The sequence below is a fragment of the Mus caroli genome, unplaced genomic scaffold, assembly GCF_978045245.1.
Source record: "Mus caroli unplaced genomic scaffold, Mus_caroli_1 scaffold_13, whole genome shotgun sequence".
NCBI lineage: Eukaryota > Metazoa > Chordata > Mammalia > Rodentia > Muridae > Mus > Mus caroli.
The window spans coordinates 103,537,753-103,554,272 of NW_028227268.1; the positions used below are offsets into that span (position 1 = coordinate 103,537,753).

The 16,520-nt window shown below is 47.7% G+C and overlaps 2 long non-coding RNA genes across 2 annotated transcripts; one reads left to right on the forward strand and one right to left on the reverse strand.

Annotated features, from left to right (window-relative positions):
* Positions 1–955: 955 nt before the first annotated feature.
* Positions 956–2,233, reverse strand: LOC147001586 (uncharacterized). The gene is made up of 3 exons (XR_015044884.1): positions 2,175–2,233; positions 1,707–1,990; positions 956–1,051 (listed from the first exon to the last, which is right to left on the reverse strand). It is a non-coding gene; the product is annotated as an uncharacterized LOC147001586 (long non-coding RNA).
* Positions 2,234–11,771: 9,538 nt separating this feature from the next.
* Positions 11,772–15,375, forward strand: LOC115032519 (uncharacterized). Its single transcript, XR_003838175.2, has 4 exons — positions 11,772–11,936; positions 12,238–12,462; positions 13,228–13,320; positions 14,660–15,375. It is a non-coding gene; the product is annotated as an uncharacterized LOC115032519 (long non-coding RNA).
* The last annotated feature ends 1,145 nt before the right edge of the window (positions 15,376–16,520 follow it).

Sequence of the window (16,520 nt, forward strand, 5' to 3'; positions counted from 1 at the left end):
CTTCTGAGTCAGAAGGACAAAAGCAGTTTGTAAGCTCAGTTTTCCAGAGGCCAAGGCTAGAGAACTACTGAGGGCTGGAGAGATGGCTCAGCAGTTAAGGGAACTGGCTGCTCTTCTAGAGGTCCTGAGTTCAATTCTCAGCAACCACACAGTTGACTCACAACCATCTAGAGTGAAATCTGATGCCCGTATCTAGTGAGATTCTTTTAAAAAGAATCTTTTAAAAAGGGGACCTTCATCCCTTTAAAAATAAAAATAAAAAAAGGGGACTGCTTGGTCTTAAAACTAGAGCTGAATTGGGGTGCAGCTCTCCCACCTAGACATAGGCTACCATCACTCTCACAGAAAATCCCTCCTCAGTCTCTATCATGGCGGTCTGTACTTGAGCATCTGCAGGGCAGAGCGCGACTCTGCCAAGCTGAGTCACCCACAGCTGTTCTGCAGACACTTGCCCTCTACCTCCCCAGATGGTTTGTGTCAGCTACTCAGAGGACGTCTAAGGGCTGCTGGGGACAGACCATGCTACGGGGAGCCATTGTGGCAGGCACTCCCACAGAGATGGAAAGTCCTACTTTGGTCCTCAGGTCACCATGGCAGCGGGGTCTCCTGAGGCTTCCCTCGGGCCTGCTCAGAAAGTGTCCACCAAGCTCTGGAAACCCAAGCCCCACAGAAAGGACCAGAGACTTTCAAAAACAGGGTGAGAGGGAGCTGGAAGGATGGCTCAGTGGTTAGAGCATGCCCCGCTCCTGCAGAAGACCTGACCTGAGTTCAGTTCCCAGAACCAACATCAGGTGGCTCACAACCAACTGCAACTCCACCTCTGGGGGATCCAATGCCCTCTTCTGGCCTCAGTAGGCCCTGGACTCATGTGTCCAAACATACAAATACACATGTAACTAAAAAAATAAGGGCTGCAGAGATGATTCAGTATTAAGAGTATGTTGTGTTCTTTCAGAAGACAGATTCCCAGCACCCAAGTCAGGCCGCTCATATCAACTTGTGATCTCCAGCACCAGGGAGTTCCAGTGCCTTTGGCCTCCTGTGAAGGCACCTGTACATGTGAGTACAGAGAGAGAGAGAATAAAAGAGTAAAGCTTGACATTTAAAAACATATCCCTTTACATTTAAAAAGGTAATTTTTAAAATCTTGAAAATGGTCTGGAGAGATGGCTCAGCAGTTAAGAGCACTGACTGCTCTTCCAGAGGTCCTGAGTTCAAATCCCAGCAACCACAGGTGGCTCACAACCATCTGTAATGGGATATGAAGAAAGATTCATAAAGAAAGATTCTATAATGGGATATGAAGAAAGGATGGGATTCTGAAGAGAGCAATAGTGTACTCACATAAATAAATAAAATAAATAAATAAATCTTGAAAATCTTAAGACAAACAAGCAACAAAGCAGCGTGGAAAATGCTGCTCAAGAGCACTGCCGTGGGCTGGCGAGATGGCTCAGTGGTTAAGAGCACCGACTGCTCTTCTGAAGGTCCTGAGTTCAAATCCCAGCAACCACATGGTGGCTCACAACCATCCGTAATGAGATCTGATGCCCTCTTCTGGTGTGTCTGAAGACAGCTACAGTGTACTTACATATAACATTAAATAAATCTTTAAAAAAAAAAAAAAAAAAAAAAGAGCACTGCCGTGCATGCGCACGCGCACACAGATCTGCTCTAAAAGTGGGAGGCGGGCATGTTTCACTTACGACTCATGCCTCTGTGGTGCTGGAAAAGACACCACAGGACCTCGGGTTCACATGCCCCTCACCAAGGCAGCATCCTTCCATGAGTGGAGAGGCTCGTGAGCTCTGGGCGGCAGAAGACAACGGTCCCAAGGTCCCCTCCAGCCCCAGCATTCTGTTTCTGTTTCTGAGAAGTGTGGCCATCACACCCAGGAGACAAAAAGGCCTGAAATTTGGATTTCCCAAATAAGTCCACTGACTCGAGTCTCTTTGGAGTTCTGTTATATGCCAGGTGCTCTTCCGGGACACTGGACAAAGAAGAGAAAGAAAAAGTCCGGAGAATAGCTGAAACACGTAACTAAAGATTTCAGGGGAGTGAAGTATGGTTGACCCAGCATAAGGCGTGAGGGGGAGGGAGAATGGAATCCAGCCCAGGGCCCCACACATGCTAGGCAAGCTCTTAGCCCTGGTTTGTTTGTCTTTCTCTCTTACTGGGATCTCTGGCTGGCCTCACAATGGAAAACTTGCAGCAATTCTTCTGCCTCTGCTTCCTCAGTTCCGGGATTACAGGTGACATCACAATACTTGGAAGGAGGGGACAGTAGGTGACGTCACAATACTTGGAAGGAGGGGACAGTAGTTGCCAGATAAGAGAACACTGGACCTTCATGTCAGGCCTCAGGAGGCAGAGGCAAGCGGATTTCCATGAGTTCCAGGCCAGCCAGGGCTATGTAGTGAGATCTCTTCTTACACACACACACACACACACACACACACACACACACACACAAGACAAAAACTGAGCAAAAGTAACCTGGAAAAAGTGAGGGAGGAAGCCACACAGACCCTGAGGGCAGTGTATTTCAGATGAGGGAACTGTAAATGCGAAGGTTCTGAGGCAGGAACATGTCTGAAGACCAAGGGAGCCAGTGTGGCTTGTGGGAATAAAAAGAAGGAGGTAGAGAGATGGCTCAATGGTTTAGAACACTTGTTGCTCTTACCTATGACCTGGGTTCAATTCCCAGCACCCACGTGGTGGCTCAACCATGTGCAACACCAGTTCCGTAGGCTCTGCTGCCCTCTCCTTCTGCCCTAGAGCACCAGGCTCACACGTAATGCTCTATATATACTATATAAATTTTTTAAGGTAATAAGAACCAGGCTAGATCCTCTTCCACTCAGCCCTGCAGGAGAACCTAGGCCACCCCCAGGAACGCCACAGTGACCGCTGCACTAAAGCTTTGCCCTCTGGGTGTGTAGCATCCTGCAGAGGGTGCAGAGTCGCTTGGCTGGCAGCTTTGCTGTGGGGAAGGAAGTGCTTAGCGGGGAGAGCGGGAGTGACTGAATCCCTGCCAGACTCATAATGCTTTCAGAGTCTGTTCTTCCCATGGGTGGGAGGAGCCTCTTCCTTAGCATCCTCCGTGGAAGCTCCGGGAGATAATGATGCTCACCCCATCCACCCCCACCGCCACCCCCACACTGAGCAGTTTTGGGAAATCACGTGGAGCAGCACACGTTTTAAGGAGGCTTTGGGGACTGTTAATAGAAGGCTGAGCGGGATACAGGAAGAGGCTGTAAAAGAGTGCCTGCCTTCCCTGAGATGTGGCCAGGTGATGAAATATTAAAGCTGCCCCTGACTGTTGAGGGAGTGTGCCTAATGATTTCATCAGATATCTGGGCAGGGGGTCAAGTGTGCAGTGAGTTTGGGGCTCAATCAAAAATAGCTCAGTGGGTGCTACGAATGGATTACAGGAGTGCTCAATTTCTGGAGTGCTGGGATTGTAAGTGTGAACCATCACAAGTGCCTTAGCCCATCACATCTTAGGTGCCTTTAGGACTTGCTGTTGCTGCTAGTAACAGTGTTGTATGGAGCATCGTCAGGGAAATGTCCCTACACAGATTTGGGAGCCACATTGTCTTTTTGTTTTGAGACAGTTTCTTATGTGGTCCAGGCTGGCCTCAAAGTTGAGAATAACCTTGAATTCCTGATTCTCCGGCCTCTAGGGACTACAGCATGCAGCAGCACACCAGGCTGAATGCTGCCTTATGATAACAAAAACAAGATGGCATTAGGAGGGCTGGAGAGATGGAGCAGCAGTTAAGAGAACTGGCTGCTCTTCCAGAGGACCTGGGTTCAATACCCAGCAACACACAACTGTCTGCAACTCCATTTCCAAGGGACCTGTCAACCTTACGCAGGCATGCATGGAGGCAGAACACTAATGTACATAATCAATTAATTAATCAATTAAGTCGTTGAGCAGCATACTATAGTACACTCCCAGACTTGGCAGTAAAGGAGGTAGTGCTACCCAGCACCCTAGGGACAGGTCTGAGTAGAAGCAAGGACATAGGTAGCAGGGTCCCTCACCCAGCTGTGCCATTACATCATCCAGGAACTAGAAAGGGCACAGTCATGCCTGCTGACTCAGCACGGTCACTAAAGGAGGCACTGATGAAACCCAGTGCCACTAAGTAGCCAGGCAGAGCTGGATCTTCCCCATTGTGCTCTGTTCCTTCCTGGATGGGTGGGCGTGCACACATGCTCAGCAGTAGCTTGCACGTTCTCTAGCAGGTCCCATGGCTCCAGGAGGTCTTGAGCTGCTCCCAGGCTCAGAGAGAGGGTATAAGCCAACAAGTAGACAAGTGCCTCCCTACCCCATTCTGCACCCCAACAAGGTTTCTCTGTGTAGCCCTGCCTGTCCTGGAACTCACTTTGTAGCCCAGGCTGGCCTTAAACTCAGAGATCTGCCTGTCTCTGCCTCCCGAGTACTAGGATTAAAGGTGTGCACCACCAAGCCTGGCTTGTGGCAGTTGTAACTACACTCCTTTAGGGAGTCCTTGCATATCAGCAGCTGTCTGTCACCCTGCAATACCGAGTGAGCCAGTCTGCTTTCATCTTGAGTGACTTGGAAGAGCCTGAATAAATCATCTCCTGATACCACAACGTCTTGCTACTGGCCGCAGCTGGTCAAATGACCATACCGACTGTAAGAGGCTGGGGGATGAACATCGAGCCTGTTTGCTATGTGCTGAGGCTGGTGGACCCAGGGGAGGGGTGCATCAAGCATGGAGTGAATGCAGGATTGTTGGAAACTGTTAATAGCTTTGGGGACCAAAATAACATTTCGAGGCTGCTGGGCAGATTTATCTGTAAAATATGTTCCTTTTCTTTTCTTTTTCTCTTCTCTTCTTTTCTTTCCTAACTATCTTATAACATAAGTCACAAAAACCTCCAAGATACAAGCTGCGCTTAAGTACCATAAATTATCAGCAGGCAAATATCCCAACAACTGCTCCCCAAAGCAGCAAGCACAGGCCACAGCAGGCCTGGGAATTTCAGTCGTTGGGTGCAGTGCTTCTCCAACACTAAACCCAGCCTCTGAAAGTTCTGAATTGCAGAGGTAGCTTTATACCTTTTTCCTTTTGTTTTTTTATGTTTTTTTGAGCCAAGGTCTTACTGGGTAGTCCAGACAGACCTAGGACTTAAGCCATCTTCCTTTTTCAACCTCCTGAGCCTCCACCACATGGTGTACAGAGCTCTCTTTAAAAAGTGTGTGTGTGTGTTGAAGCTGGGCGTGGTGGCACACGCCTTTAATCCCAGCACTTGGGAGGCAGAGGCAGGCGGATTTCTGAGTTCGAGGCCAGCCTGGGCTACAGAATGAGTTCCAGGACAGCCAGGGCTATACAGAGAAACCCTGTCTCGAAAAACCAAAAAAAAAGAAAGAAAATTGTGTGTGTGCACGAACACTTGTGTGAACATGTGTACACATACAATGTGCTCGTGCACACACACGCGCACCTGCACCCACTCATACACGCACCACGCACACACTGGAAGACCCTAGGTGTATCTGTACCACTCTCTGGCGTATCCTTTTGAGACTGAATTTCTCACTGAACCTGTTGCTATGCTGGGTATATGCAGCCATGCCTGCCTTTTTATGTGGGTTCTTGGTATTTGAACCCAAGTCCTCAGGCTTGCCTCACAACTGTTCTTACCCACGGAGTTATTATCTTCAAAGCCTCAGAGCTCTATGTTTTTCAATAGGAGGCAGTGAACACGCAGTGTGCCCATGAGCATAGGAAATGAGGTTGTCCTCCATCTCCTAGAACAAATGAAATGTGAGCGTTCCCTAGGTAACAGACCAGCCTCCTCATGACTCTAGCAGCAAGGGAATGAGACAGCCCTGAGAGACTGTGCAACTTGCTGTGTCCTCTAACTGTGGGCCACACTACAGCTACTGGAGACTCCCAGCTCTGGGCAGCTGCCCTGTGGTCCCAGCCAGAGTATGCATCTACCTCAGCACAGGGAGTGTAGAGACGAAGACTCCTCTTCCCAGCCTGACCACCATCCTTGCTGATGCAAACTCTGCCTGGGGCTGCCTCAGACACCCTCAGTGAGCACTGCCAATCCAGATTACTAGCGTCAGGTCAGACTCCAGAGAGCATGGGCTTCTTCCCTTTCCGCGCTGTGGCCTTTGCACCCTCAGTGCAGCTGACCCAGTTCTTTGTAGAGAAATGGGAAATAACCCTAGTCAGATGAGAGGAGATGAAGCAAATGCAGAGATACTTGAAAGTTCAGACATAGCTCTCCTAGGAGCCTTGTCTCCTCCCAGCATTTGAGGGAGGAAGGAGACTTCCAAAATACCAGAAGATGAGGGATGAGCGCAAAGCATTCTGTCTTCTGGAGAGGGATGAGTCATGCAGAACACGTGATCTCCTAGCCCCACCCCACCCCCACACTGCAAATGTACTCACATTGAGTGTCCTTTACATGTGCACCTTAGATCTCTCCCGCCCTCCACCTTCTCCCTTCCTTCAAAACAAAAACAGCAGCTGAAAGCCCACCATTTCCCTCCCTGTCTGCTTCCCTCCCTGTCAAGCCTGCCGTGGCAGGAGGCAGTGGCAGCCGGCCGATAGCTAGGCCCCGTGCTCTGACTCAGACCTCCTTCAAGCTTGCCTGCTTTCTGCAAAAGGAATTTAGAAGCGGATGAATGGGTCTTCGGGGCATGAATGCATCCAAGAAGGCGTCACAGGTGCACATCAGGTTTGCAGAATGGAAGACCCCACTATGGGAGTCTTTGGGCTTTGGCTCCTGCAGTGATGCACTTTTGTTTGTTGTTTGTTTGTTTGTTTGGTTGGTTGGTTTGGTTGTTTGTTGTTTTCGAGACAGGGTTTCTCTGTATAGCCCTGGCTGTCCTGGAACTCACTCTGTAGACCAGGCTGGCCTTGAACTCAGAAATCCGCCTGCCTCTGCCTCCAGAATGCTGGGATTAAAGGCGTGCGCCACCACGCCCGGCAGTGATGTACTTTTAAAGGACCACTAGGCTGGTAAGGAAGCAAAGACAGTCACCAAAAGGCGTCACGTAGGGGCCACAGCACATTTCCTGGGCCCAGATGGGGAGACTCAGAAGTACCAGGGACCCCAGCGTCCTGTCAGTTCTCTCTGTCACTGCACCGAACAGGACGGTTTTATGATGCTGTAATTATCAGCTTTTAAGGTTGGGCAGACAGGATCGATTTTCTTTCTTTTGGAAGGGAGAAGGGTTTTTTGGAAGTTACCCAAAAGGAGCCCGGCAAAGCGTGAGTTGGAGGTGGTTATTATCCAAGCCTGACAAAGAGGGAAACTACGTGGGCTGATTTTCGCATCAAGCCACAAATATCAATCCCAAGGACTCCCAGATGAATGTAGATGCAGGGCAAGATGCACCTGATATGGCTTAAGGTATTCCTATTAGACTGCCAGGCAGCTCACAGGAACCAGAAACCTGGCAACAGCCCTCAAGCAAAGACAGGTCAGGAGCCAGTGTCCTGGCAGGACATTCACTTATTGGATCGTCCCGGGGATTCGAGCAGGAGAGCGTTCTCAGATTTCCTGCCATTCCCGTTAGCAGCTCTGAGCCAGACAGGCCCAGGGCTGAAAGGACCAGTTTCATTTCACCCAACCCCTTGGTTGATGACCATCTTCCATTAGGGTAGAACTTATCTTCTCCCAGTGTTTTCTCTTGTTGGTTGTGGTGCAGAGGATCAAACCCAGTGTTAAGCAAACACTTTAGTAACTACCAGCTGAGCCCTATACCAAGGTCCCCTGGCCCTCCCTCAGAGAGCAAGCTTCGAGCATGTGTCAACTCCTCAAGATATTTAGAAAGACATGGAAGAGAGGTTAGGGTGTGGAGTGCAGCTGCTCAGACAGACAAGACCTATACTGAATTCTCTCCCTTAAGGAACCCAAGAGGTGGGCAGCAGATCCAACTGTTGGCTGGCTCAGAAATATCCTGGTAACAGTCGCCAGGCATGAACATCAAAACTAAGCAGGCATAAATCTACACAAAGGAGCTTTGGGCACCCATTCACATTTGCCTTGTCTGATGACCAGGGCTGAGCCACATGGCTCCCTATGCAATGGAAAACCACCAACAACAGAGAGCCAACAGAAAGATAGCAGAGCTGTCCTCAAGCCCCGGAAGTCACACATCTCCCTGAATGTTACTGTCCTGAGTGAACTAGATGCTGGGTTCAGATAACTGGGTCGTGACAGCTGCATGATGCTGGACCGGAACTCACTGGACTTAGAACAAAAGAACCAAAGGTCTAAGATAAGATACAAAGAGCAGAATAGGGATACAAAATAACCAAAACCAGAGGAGACAGAGCCACTCTAGGCCAAGGGAGTGAAGGGCAGGATTGACAGGCTGAGTGCAGAAGTACCTCTCTGTAATCCCAGCACTCAGGAGACTGAGGCAGGAGGATTAGGTGCTCAAACCTATTTTTGGCTACATAATGAATTCAAGGCTAATCTGGGCTACATGTGACCCTGTCTCCTACAAGAAGAAGGAGGAGGAGGAGGAGGAGGTGGTGGAGGGGATTGCTTTGTGGAAGTAAAGTGCTTGCCATGCAAGCAGGATGTCGTGAATTCAGAGCCCCAGAACCCACATGAGAAGCCTTGGGAGCAGAAGGTTGGGGCCTGGGGACATTGGGGACAGGAGGGAGCAGGTTAGGGGCTGGGAACATTGGGGACAGGTGGGAGCAGGAGGTTAGGGGCTGGGGACATTGGGGACAGGTGGGAACAGGAGGTTAGGGGCTGGGGACATTGGGGACAGGTGGGAGCTGAAGCTCATTGGTGGGTTCCAGGTTCAGCAAAAGAACTTCTCAAAAAGGGGGTGGGAGAGAGAAACTGACACCCACTGTCAGATTCTAAACACACACACACACACACACACCATACACACACCATACACACACCATACACACACCAAGAAAAAAAGAGAAAAGGGCTGGAAATAACCACAAAATATTCTGTTGACCAGAAATAGGAAGAGGGCAAACGTTTTCTGTTTTCAATATATTTTTATATACCTAAAGGTTATTGAGAGTTCCAAAGACTCTTGTGTAGGTACACATAGATGTTTTATAATTTAAATTTTATTCTTTTATGTGTGGGGTGGTTTGCTTACATGTATGAATGGACACCACGTGTATGCAGTGCCAAAGCAGTCCAGAAGAGGGCGCCAGATCCCCTGGAATTGGAGTTACAGCCAATTGAGAGTGCCGGGGTTTAAACCTAGATCCTATGGAAGAGCAGCCAGTACGATTAATTGGTGACCCAACTTTCCAGCCCCAAAGATCCTTACAAATCTGTTCTTGTTTTGTTTTGATTCTGAGAAAAGGTCTCACTATGGAGCTCTTGCTGGCCTGGAACGCTGTATAGAAAAGACCAGGAGAGACTCAACATGATCTATCTGCCTCTGTCTTGGGAAGGCTAGAATTAAAGGCATTCACCACCACACCCAGCTTACCCTGGTTATGCTTATTAATATGACTGCATTAGAAATTAAAACTGAGGGCTGGAGAGATGGCTCAGAGGTTGAAAACACTAGGCGCACTTCTAGAGGACTCGGGTTCAAATTCTAGCACGTGGCAGCTCACTGTAACTCCGAGATCTGACACTCACATAGATAAACACCAATGCACAAAAAGTAAACAAAAATAAATAAATACAATATAAATTAAATGTGGCTGGGCACGGTTTACATAGTAAGTGCCAGGCCAACCAAGGCTCCATAGTGAGATCCTGTCTCAAAAAACAAAAACAAAAAAACCTCAAAACAACAACAAAAAAAGCAAAACAAAGAACCCCAAACTAAACAACAAACAGAAACAAAAACCAAGCTAAATCAAACCAACCAAACAAAAAAAAACCCTTAAGATACTCCAGAGTAGAAGAACCATCCAACCATCCCTAACTCCCCAAACCAAACCAACAATAACAAAAATAAATCTTAAAAAAACTTTAAAATGATTTGATTTGTATTTTATGCACATTGCTATTTTGCTTGTATGTCTATGTGAAGGCGTTAGATCCCCTGGAATTATAAACAGTTGAGCTGCAATGTGGGTGCTAGGAATTGAACCCAGGCCTTCTGGAAGAACAGCTGGTACTCTCAACCCCTGAGCCATCTCTCCATTCCATATAAATGAAAAGACTTTTACTTTGCAAATATTTGTAATGGAATAGAGCTGGATTCTCATAACTGCTTGTGAATTCAATCTGTTGTGGATATGTTTTTAAAAATATATCTATTTACCTTATTTTATTTATGTGTATGCGCGCGCGCGCGCGTGTGTGTGTGTGTGTGTGTGTGTGTGTGTGTGTGTGTGTGTAGTTACAGGTAGATGTGAACCATCAGTAGGTACAGGGAACCCAGCCTGGGTTTACAAGAGGAGTAAGTGTTCTTAGCCATTGATCTGTCCTTCCAGCTCCCCAGCTCCACGGTGTTATTTTGGTGATGAATATGGAGAAAATCTGACTTCAGACTGGTCTGTTATGGGAGGGGTAAGAGGATTTGTGCACATGTCCATTTTAATCTCTTTTTTGTTTTCCCTTTAGACAGGGTTTCATTATATAGATCAAGCAGCCCTTGAACTCAGAAATTTACCTGCCTCTGCCTTCTGGGTGCTAGGGGTAAAGGTAAACACCTGGCGGGTAAGAGGATTTTAATAACTTCTTGAAATCCTGTGAATTGTTCTTTGGTACTAAGCCAAATTCACAATTACAGCTTTTTCTTTTCTTTCTTTCTTTTTTTTTTTTAAATGTCGTTTCCCCCACCTGGACCTTTCGCCACTGACACTTTTTTTTTTAAAGATTCATTTATTTATTATATGTAAGTACACTGTAGCAGTCTTCAGACGCACCAGAAGAGGGCATCAGATCTCATTACAGATGTTTGTGAGCCACCATGTGGTTGTTGGGATTTGAACTCAGGACCTTCGGAAGAACAGTCAGTGCTCTTACCCGCTGAGCCATCTCACCAGCCCTTCCTTCCTTTCTTTCTTTCTTTCTTTCTTTCTTTCTTTCTTTCTTTCTTTCTTTCTTTCTTTCTTTCTTTCTTTCTTTTTTTTTAGATTTATTTATTTATTATATGTAAGTACACTATAGCTGTCTTCAGACACACCAGAAGAGGGCATCAGATCTCATTATGGGTGGTTGTGAGCCACCATGTGGTTGCTGGGATTTGAACTTCGGACTTTTGGAAGAGCAGTCGGGTGCTCTTACCCACTGAGCCATCTCACCAGCCCTCTTTTCTTTTTAAAACATGTATTTTTTGATTATTTGGAAAATTCCCATAATGCATCCTGACCACTTATTTCCCAGTCCTCCCAGGTCTGGTGACCTTCTCTAAAACAAAGAAGAAAAGAAAAAGAAAAAAAAAAAATACCAAGTGCAATTTGTGTTGTCCATATTCTCACCACAGCACGGTCAAACTCCCAGTGGTCAGCCCCTTTAAGAAAACGGCGTCCTTCCCTCCCGGACTCCTGCCAGAAGCCATCAGCTGGAAGAGCTACACTTCAGCATCCCTATCACAACCTGTTTTTTTTTTTTTTTAGATTCATTTATTTTATGTGCATCTGTGTTTTGCCTTTTATGTATGTCTGTGTGAGGGTTCCAGATATCCTAGAACTGGAGTTATAGGCAGTTGTGAGCTGCCATGTGGGTTCCCAGAATTGAACCCAAATTCTCTGAAAGAGCAGCCAATGCTCTTAACCACTGAGCCATCTTTCCCTGGCTCCCCTCTCCATATCATAACTTTTTTTGTTTATTTTTTGAGACAGGGTCTCACTATAGCCCTGGCTGTCCTGGAACTCACTCTGTAGATCAGGCTGGCAGGGAACTCAGAGATTTGTCTGCCTCCGGAGTGCTGGGATTGCAAGTGTGTGATTTCACTCCACTGCACCACTCGGGTAGGGGGCAAGGTGTGTGTAATATACAAAATAACGGGAATGAAGTGGGCCAACCCCTCCAGAATAACTGTCCTATTCATTGCACTTTTGCTTCCACCCGTGTGCCACCGCCTCCCAGATCCCTTTTAAGAGTTTTTTTTTTTTTTTTTTTCCAATGACTTTCTGTCCAGACTTTCTTTTTAGGGGGGGTGGAGGATGGGAAGCAGGGGTGGGGGAGAGAAGCTGTCACAGAGGCCTTCTATGTCTCTCATTCTCAACTGTGAGTCTGCAATCATCAATACCACTGCAAAAGAAGCATGCTTGCCCTTTACAGTCAGCAGCAGCAAGGATCATGGACGTCCACATGGTTTCTGGCTACAGCACGGGCCGCCGACAGACCATGGACATTCCCAAGGCCTTTGGTGGTAACAAGGACCATGGGCATCAACCCCAGGGGCAGCACAGCTCACTGTCACCAACATGGCTTCAGGCAGCAGCTCAGATCTCCACACCCACCTGGCCTTCAGTGGTTACTCTCGCAACTGGCAATTTCTTAAAGGTTAGTTGCTCTGTAGAATCTGAGAATGTACTATTTTTGTCACATCCGATCTCTGTTCTGAATGGATCTTTTGCCCAGGTATAACTTTATAGCTGCATACTTTGACCATTTGGAAGCAAAAGTACAATGAATAGTCGTTATTCTGAGAGTTTGCCCACTTCATTCCCATTATTTTATATATTACACATAGAGACACATACACCTTGCCCCCTACCCAAGTGGTGCTGAGGAGTGAAACCACACAAGTGTTCGTCTACCACTGAACTATATCTCTACCCCTGCTTTTTTTTAAAAAGACGGGGTCTTATATAGCCCAGGCTGGCCTCAAATGACCTTGACTTTGAGCCTCTGCCTCCTCCATGCAGAGATTCCAGCAAGCATTATACAGTATGGGCAGAGGTGTCATCATGCCCAACTAATTCTCATTTCTTCCTGTCACTCAGCCGACCGACACTCCCCGTGCACCATCCTGGCAGATTCCCTGGCAGCCTTACAGTAATATGCAAAGTGGCAGCAGGTCTCAGACCAAAGATGAGGTCATGGGCCTCAAGGTCAGGAGCATGGTCATTAACTGTAGGTTCTTATTCACCAGGAGGAAAATCTGCTGGGCAACTGGTCAAACACGTTTTTTTCAAAACTCAGATATGTGTTTGAGTGCCTGAGTTTTACCATGGCAGCACGCACTGGCAGCTGTCTTCCTTGAATTATTAGACTCGCTTTTCTCATTTTCTAAAAAGAATGTTTAAACTTTTTTTTTTCTTTTAGAGACAAGTCTCTTATGTAGTGAGAACTCAAACTGGGTGGCCTCAAATCCACAGAAAACCACTTGCCTCTGACTCCCAAGTGTTGGGATTAAAGGTGGGTGCACAGATAGATATAAATCATTCAGTGGTCTGTTTTGTGCTGGAAAAAGAACCTAGTTCCGCATGCATACAAGCAAAGTTCTACCTCTGAGCTAAGCCCCAAAGCACAGGAATGGGCTTGCACTCAGCGCCCCTTTCAGTAGTTCCTGTAACTTTGAGTACGAGCTGAAGGGAAGAAAGCCCTTCAGAAACCACCCAGTGCACACCATCCACAGTCTGGGACAGAGCATCTGTTGTTCCTGGAGGAAAGGTGTGAGCAACTCAAACCAACTCAGCTTAACTATTGAAGAGATTAGCACCCGCTGCAAGGAGGGAGGCCTGGCTTCTGCTGGGACCATGTGTCTTGAAGGCAAAAACCATACCCACTGACTGTTCAAGTTCATTTAAAGAAAATAAAAAGCGGAAGAGGTTCCTTGGTCCTCAAAAGCAGGTGTCTAGGAATGTATTTCTCTAGAGTCAGCACACAGAGGCTGTGTGGTTTGGGGTGGGGTGCAGGGGTGAGGGGTGAGGTGCAGGTTGGGTTCATCCCAAGTTGGATGCAGAGCTTGGCAGTATTGTCCATTGGTGTTGGCTTGCAAGATATGAAAGATGCAAGATTGAGAGGTCAGGGAGAGAGGCTGAGGCTGGCACTGTTGCAGGGTGGGCTCCCTGCCCTTCAAGGGTCTGGCTTAGGCCGACCTCATGGGGTTAGGGTGGGAGCTGTGGGGTCTCAGCTTGTACAAGGCCCTAGGTTTGATTCCCAGCACTGCTAAGAGAGAAAACAGATCCAACAGGTGTGGGGTAGATAACCGTCTTATTTCACAACCACAAAGCCCAAAGGCCTGCAGTAAGATCACCTGTAGCTCTGGCTGTTGGCACAAGCTCGGGTGTCCATTTACAAGCCCGCCTGCTTTCCATGACAAACTGCAAACTGTCCTGCAGGCCCTTCACAGCCCGTGCTTTCCCCTTGGAAGTGAGTGGCCTAATTTTGGGGATGGATGTCCACCATTCAGGGGAATGTGTCTTGAGTTCAGACAGACAGTCCCCTGAATATACTGTGTCTCTATCTCGGGCAAGTTCCTCTGAGCTGGTACCAGCTCTGTCCACAGAACTGCTTTGACAGGTCACTGGCTTTTCTCCATGTTGTACATTCTGGCTGCCCAGAGTCCAGCGAGCTGTGTGCCTCTGCAGGCATCACTGACATAAGTGTCAGGAAGAAAGCAAAACCAAACCGAAAAGTGCAGTTAGAAAAAGTATGGAGTGAATTGTGGATTCATTAACAAACTGTCTGCCCTGTGCTTCGGCCTACTGTGCAGTGAGCAGGCTGTCTTCTTCTGCAACCCGTCTTTCCTCAGGGCCAGAACAAACAAGGAACCAAGGAAGTGATTGGGTCCTGTGGATCGCGTTATGGAACCTCTAAGGGCTGTACTTGTCCAGGCCAGCCTTCACATCCTATCTCACCTCACCGGACCCTTTTCCACCACGAGGGGGGAATCTGTTTTCTTTGGGCAGTCTCTCCTCCAGCCTCTCCACATGTGATGTCCTGAGCAGAACAGATGAACAGTGTGGAGTGGCCCTAGAAAGAAGTGATGTGTTCTGAGATGTGTGGACTAGGATCCACGGGTGTCTCTAGGTGCAGGCCCCCCTCTGTAGAAGGCACCTGATAGCTGGTGCTAATCCTATATAAATCTCTATTGGCTTCCTGGAAAGATGGCCTTTGGACATAGCTCGGGCTCCTGGAATTCATTATAGAGCACAAGCCAACACTGAAGTCAAAGCAATCCCCCAGTTTTTGTCACCAATCTTGCTTTAGATGGGCTTTGTTGTTACCTGTTTGTTTGTTTCTGAGACAGGGTTTCTCTGTAGAGGAGGTTTCAAACTCAGAGATCCTCCTGCCTTGGGATTAAAGGTATGTCTGGACTTAAGGTGAGTCCTCTGATGGTGTGTCAAGTCCTCTTACCTGCTGAGTGGCTCTGGAGTCATCTTTGCCTCAACACATTGTCTCAAAGCTCAATACTTCGAAGTCACTTTAAAAGTAGATGGTTTGTATCACTGAATAAATTCACCAGATGTGGGGGTTGGGCGGTCCATGCCTGTCTGTAGGACCAGGGTTCAATTCCCAGCATCCATCCTGGGTGGCTTACAACCACTTACAATTCCAGCTTCAGGGGTCTGATACTTTCTTCTGGCCTCCACGGACACTTGCATATATGTATACCAACATATAAATAAAAAACAAAACAAACAAAACCCCCCCAAATCCTTCAAGCATAAATAAAAATAAAACTTAAAAAAAAATTAAGGTGGTATGTTTTGTGATACAAGCTTGTTCCAGCTCAACCTCCTTGACAGACCGACTCTGCTTCTGGTAGGATTTCATCCCCCTTAGCAAGGGGGAAAGGGAGGGCAGGGAGCTGGATTAGGGTCCTGTAACATTTATACAAGAGGAAACCGAGAAAGGTAGTCATCGGACAGCAGACTCTCGGGGCCTTGATCCAGCGACATCACCTCGTTACAGGCCTCCCTAAGTGTGAACTGTATACGAACACTTCACTCTTTGGAGGAATAAAAATGAGAGTCACAGCCAGAGCCAGCCTGGTTCCTGATATTGAAGTCTCTGTTCATTCCTGAAGCAGTTGGAACAAGTGGCCCACTTCTCATGTGGGGAGGGACCTGGAAGCTTGTCACTAGCCGGCCCACATAGGCCCTCAGCCTCGTTGATTTTAGGATCACCTCGATTCCCATTCTTAGCTTTGGTGTCAGGGCTGTAGAACATTGGGAAGGGTGTAGGTCAAGTGAGGGTTCAGGATGTGACCCCCCACCCCCACACCAGCTCTTGGGGGAGCCTTAAATCTCCTCCTAACGTTAAGCACCCATCTTGTATTTGACATCTGCCAGTGGCTTAGAAACGCCCTCCTTTCTGGGGAAAGTTAAAACTAAGATGGGAGGAACTATGGAGAAACCACTTCTCTTCTGTAATCCTCAAAATACCTATTTTATTTTCACCTGGGGAATGCTGTAGCTTTCTGGTATCCAGAAGAGCTGGAAAGTGAGCCGAGAGCTGCCCAAGACCATGGGCTGGTGCAGTCTTCGAATGGCCTCCCATCCCCCACCCCCTCTGGGCTTCAGCAGGGATGAGGGGAAAACAGCTCAAAGGAAGTACTGCCTTTCTCTCTGAGGAGGGCTTGAGGCAAGACTGGCTAGGAAGGAACGGGG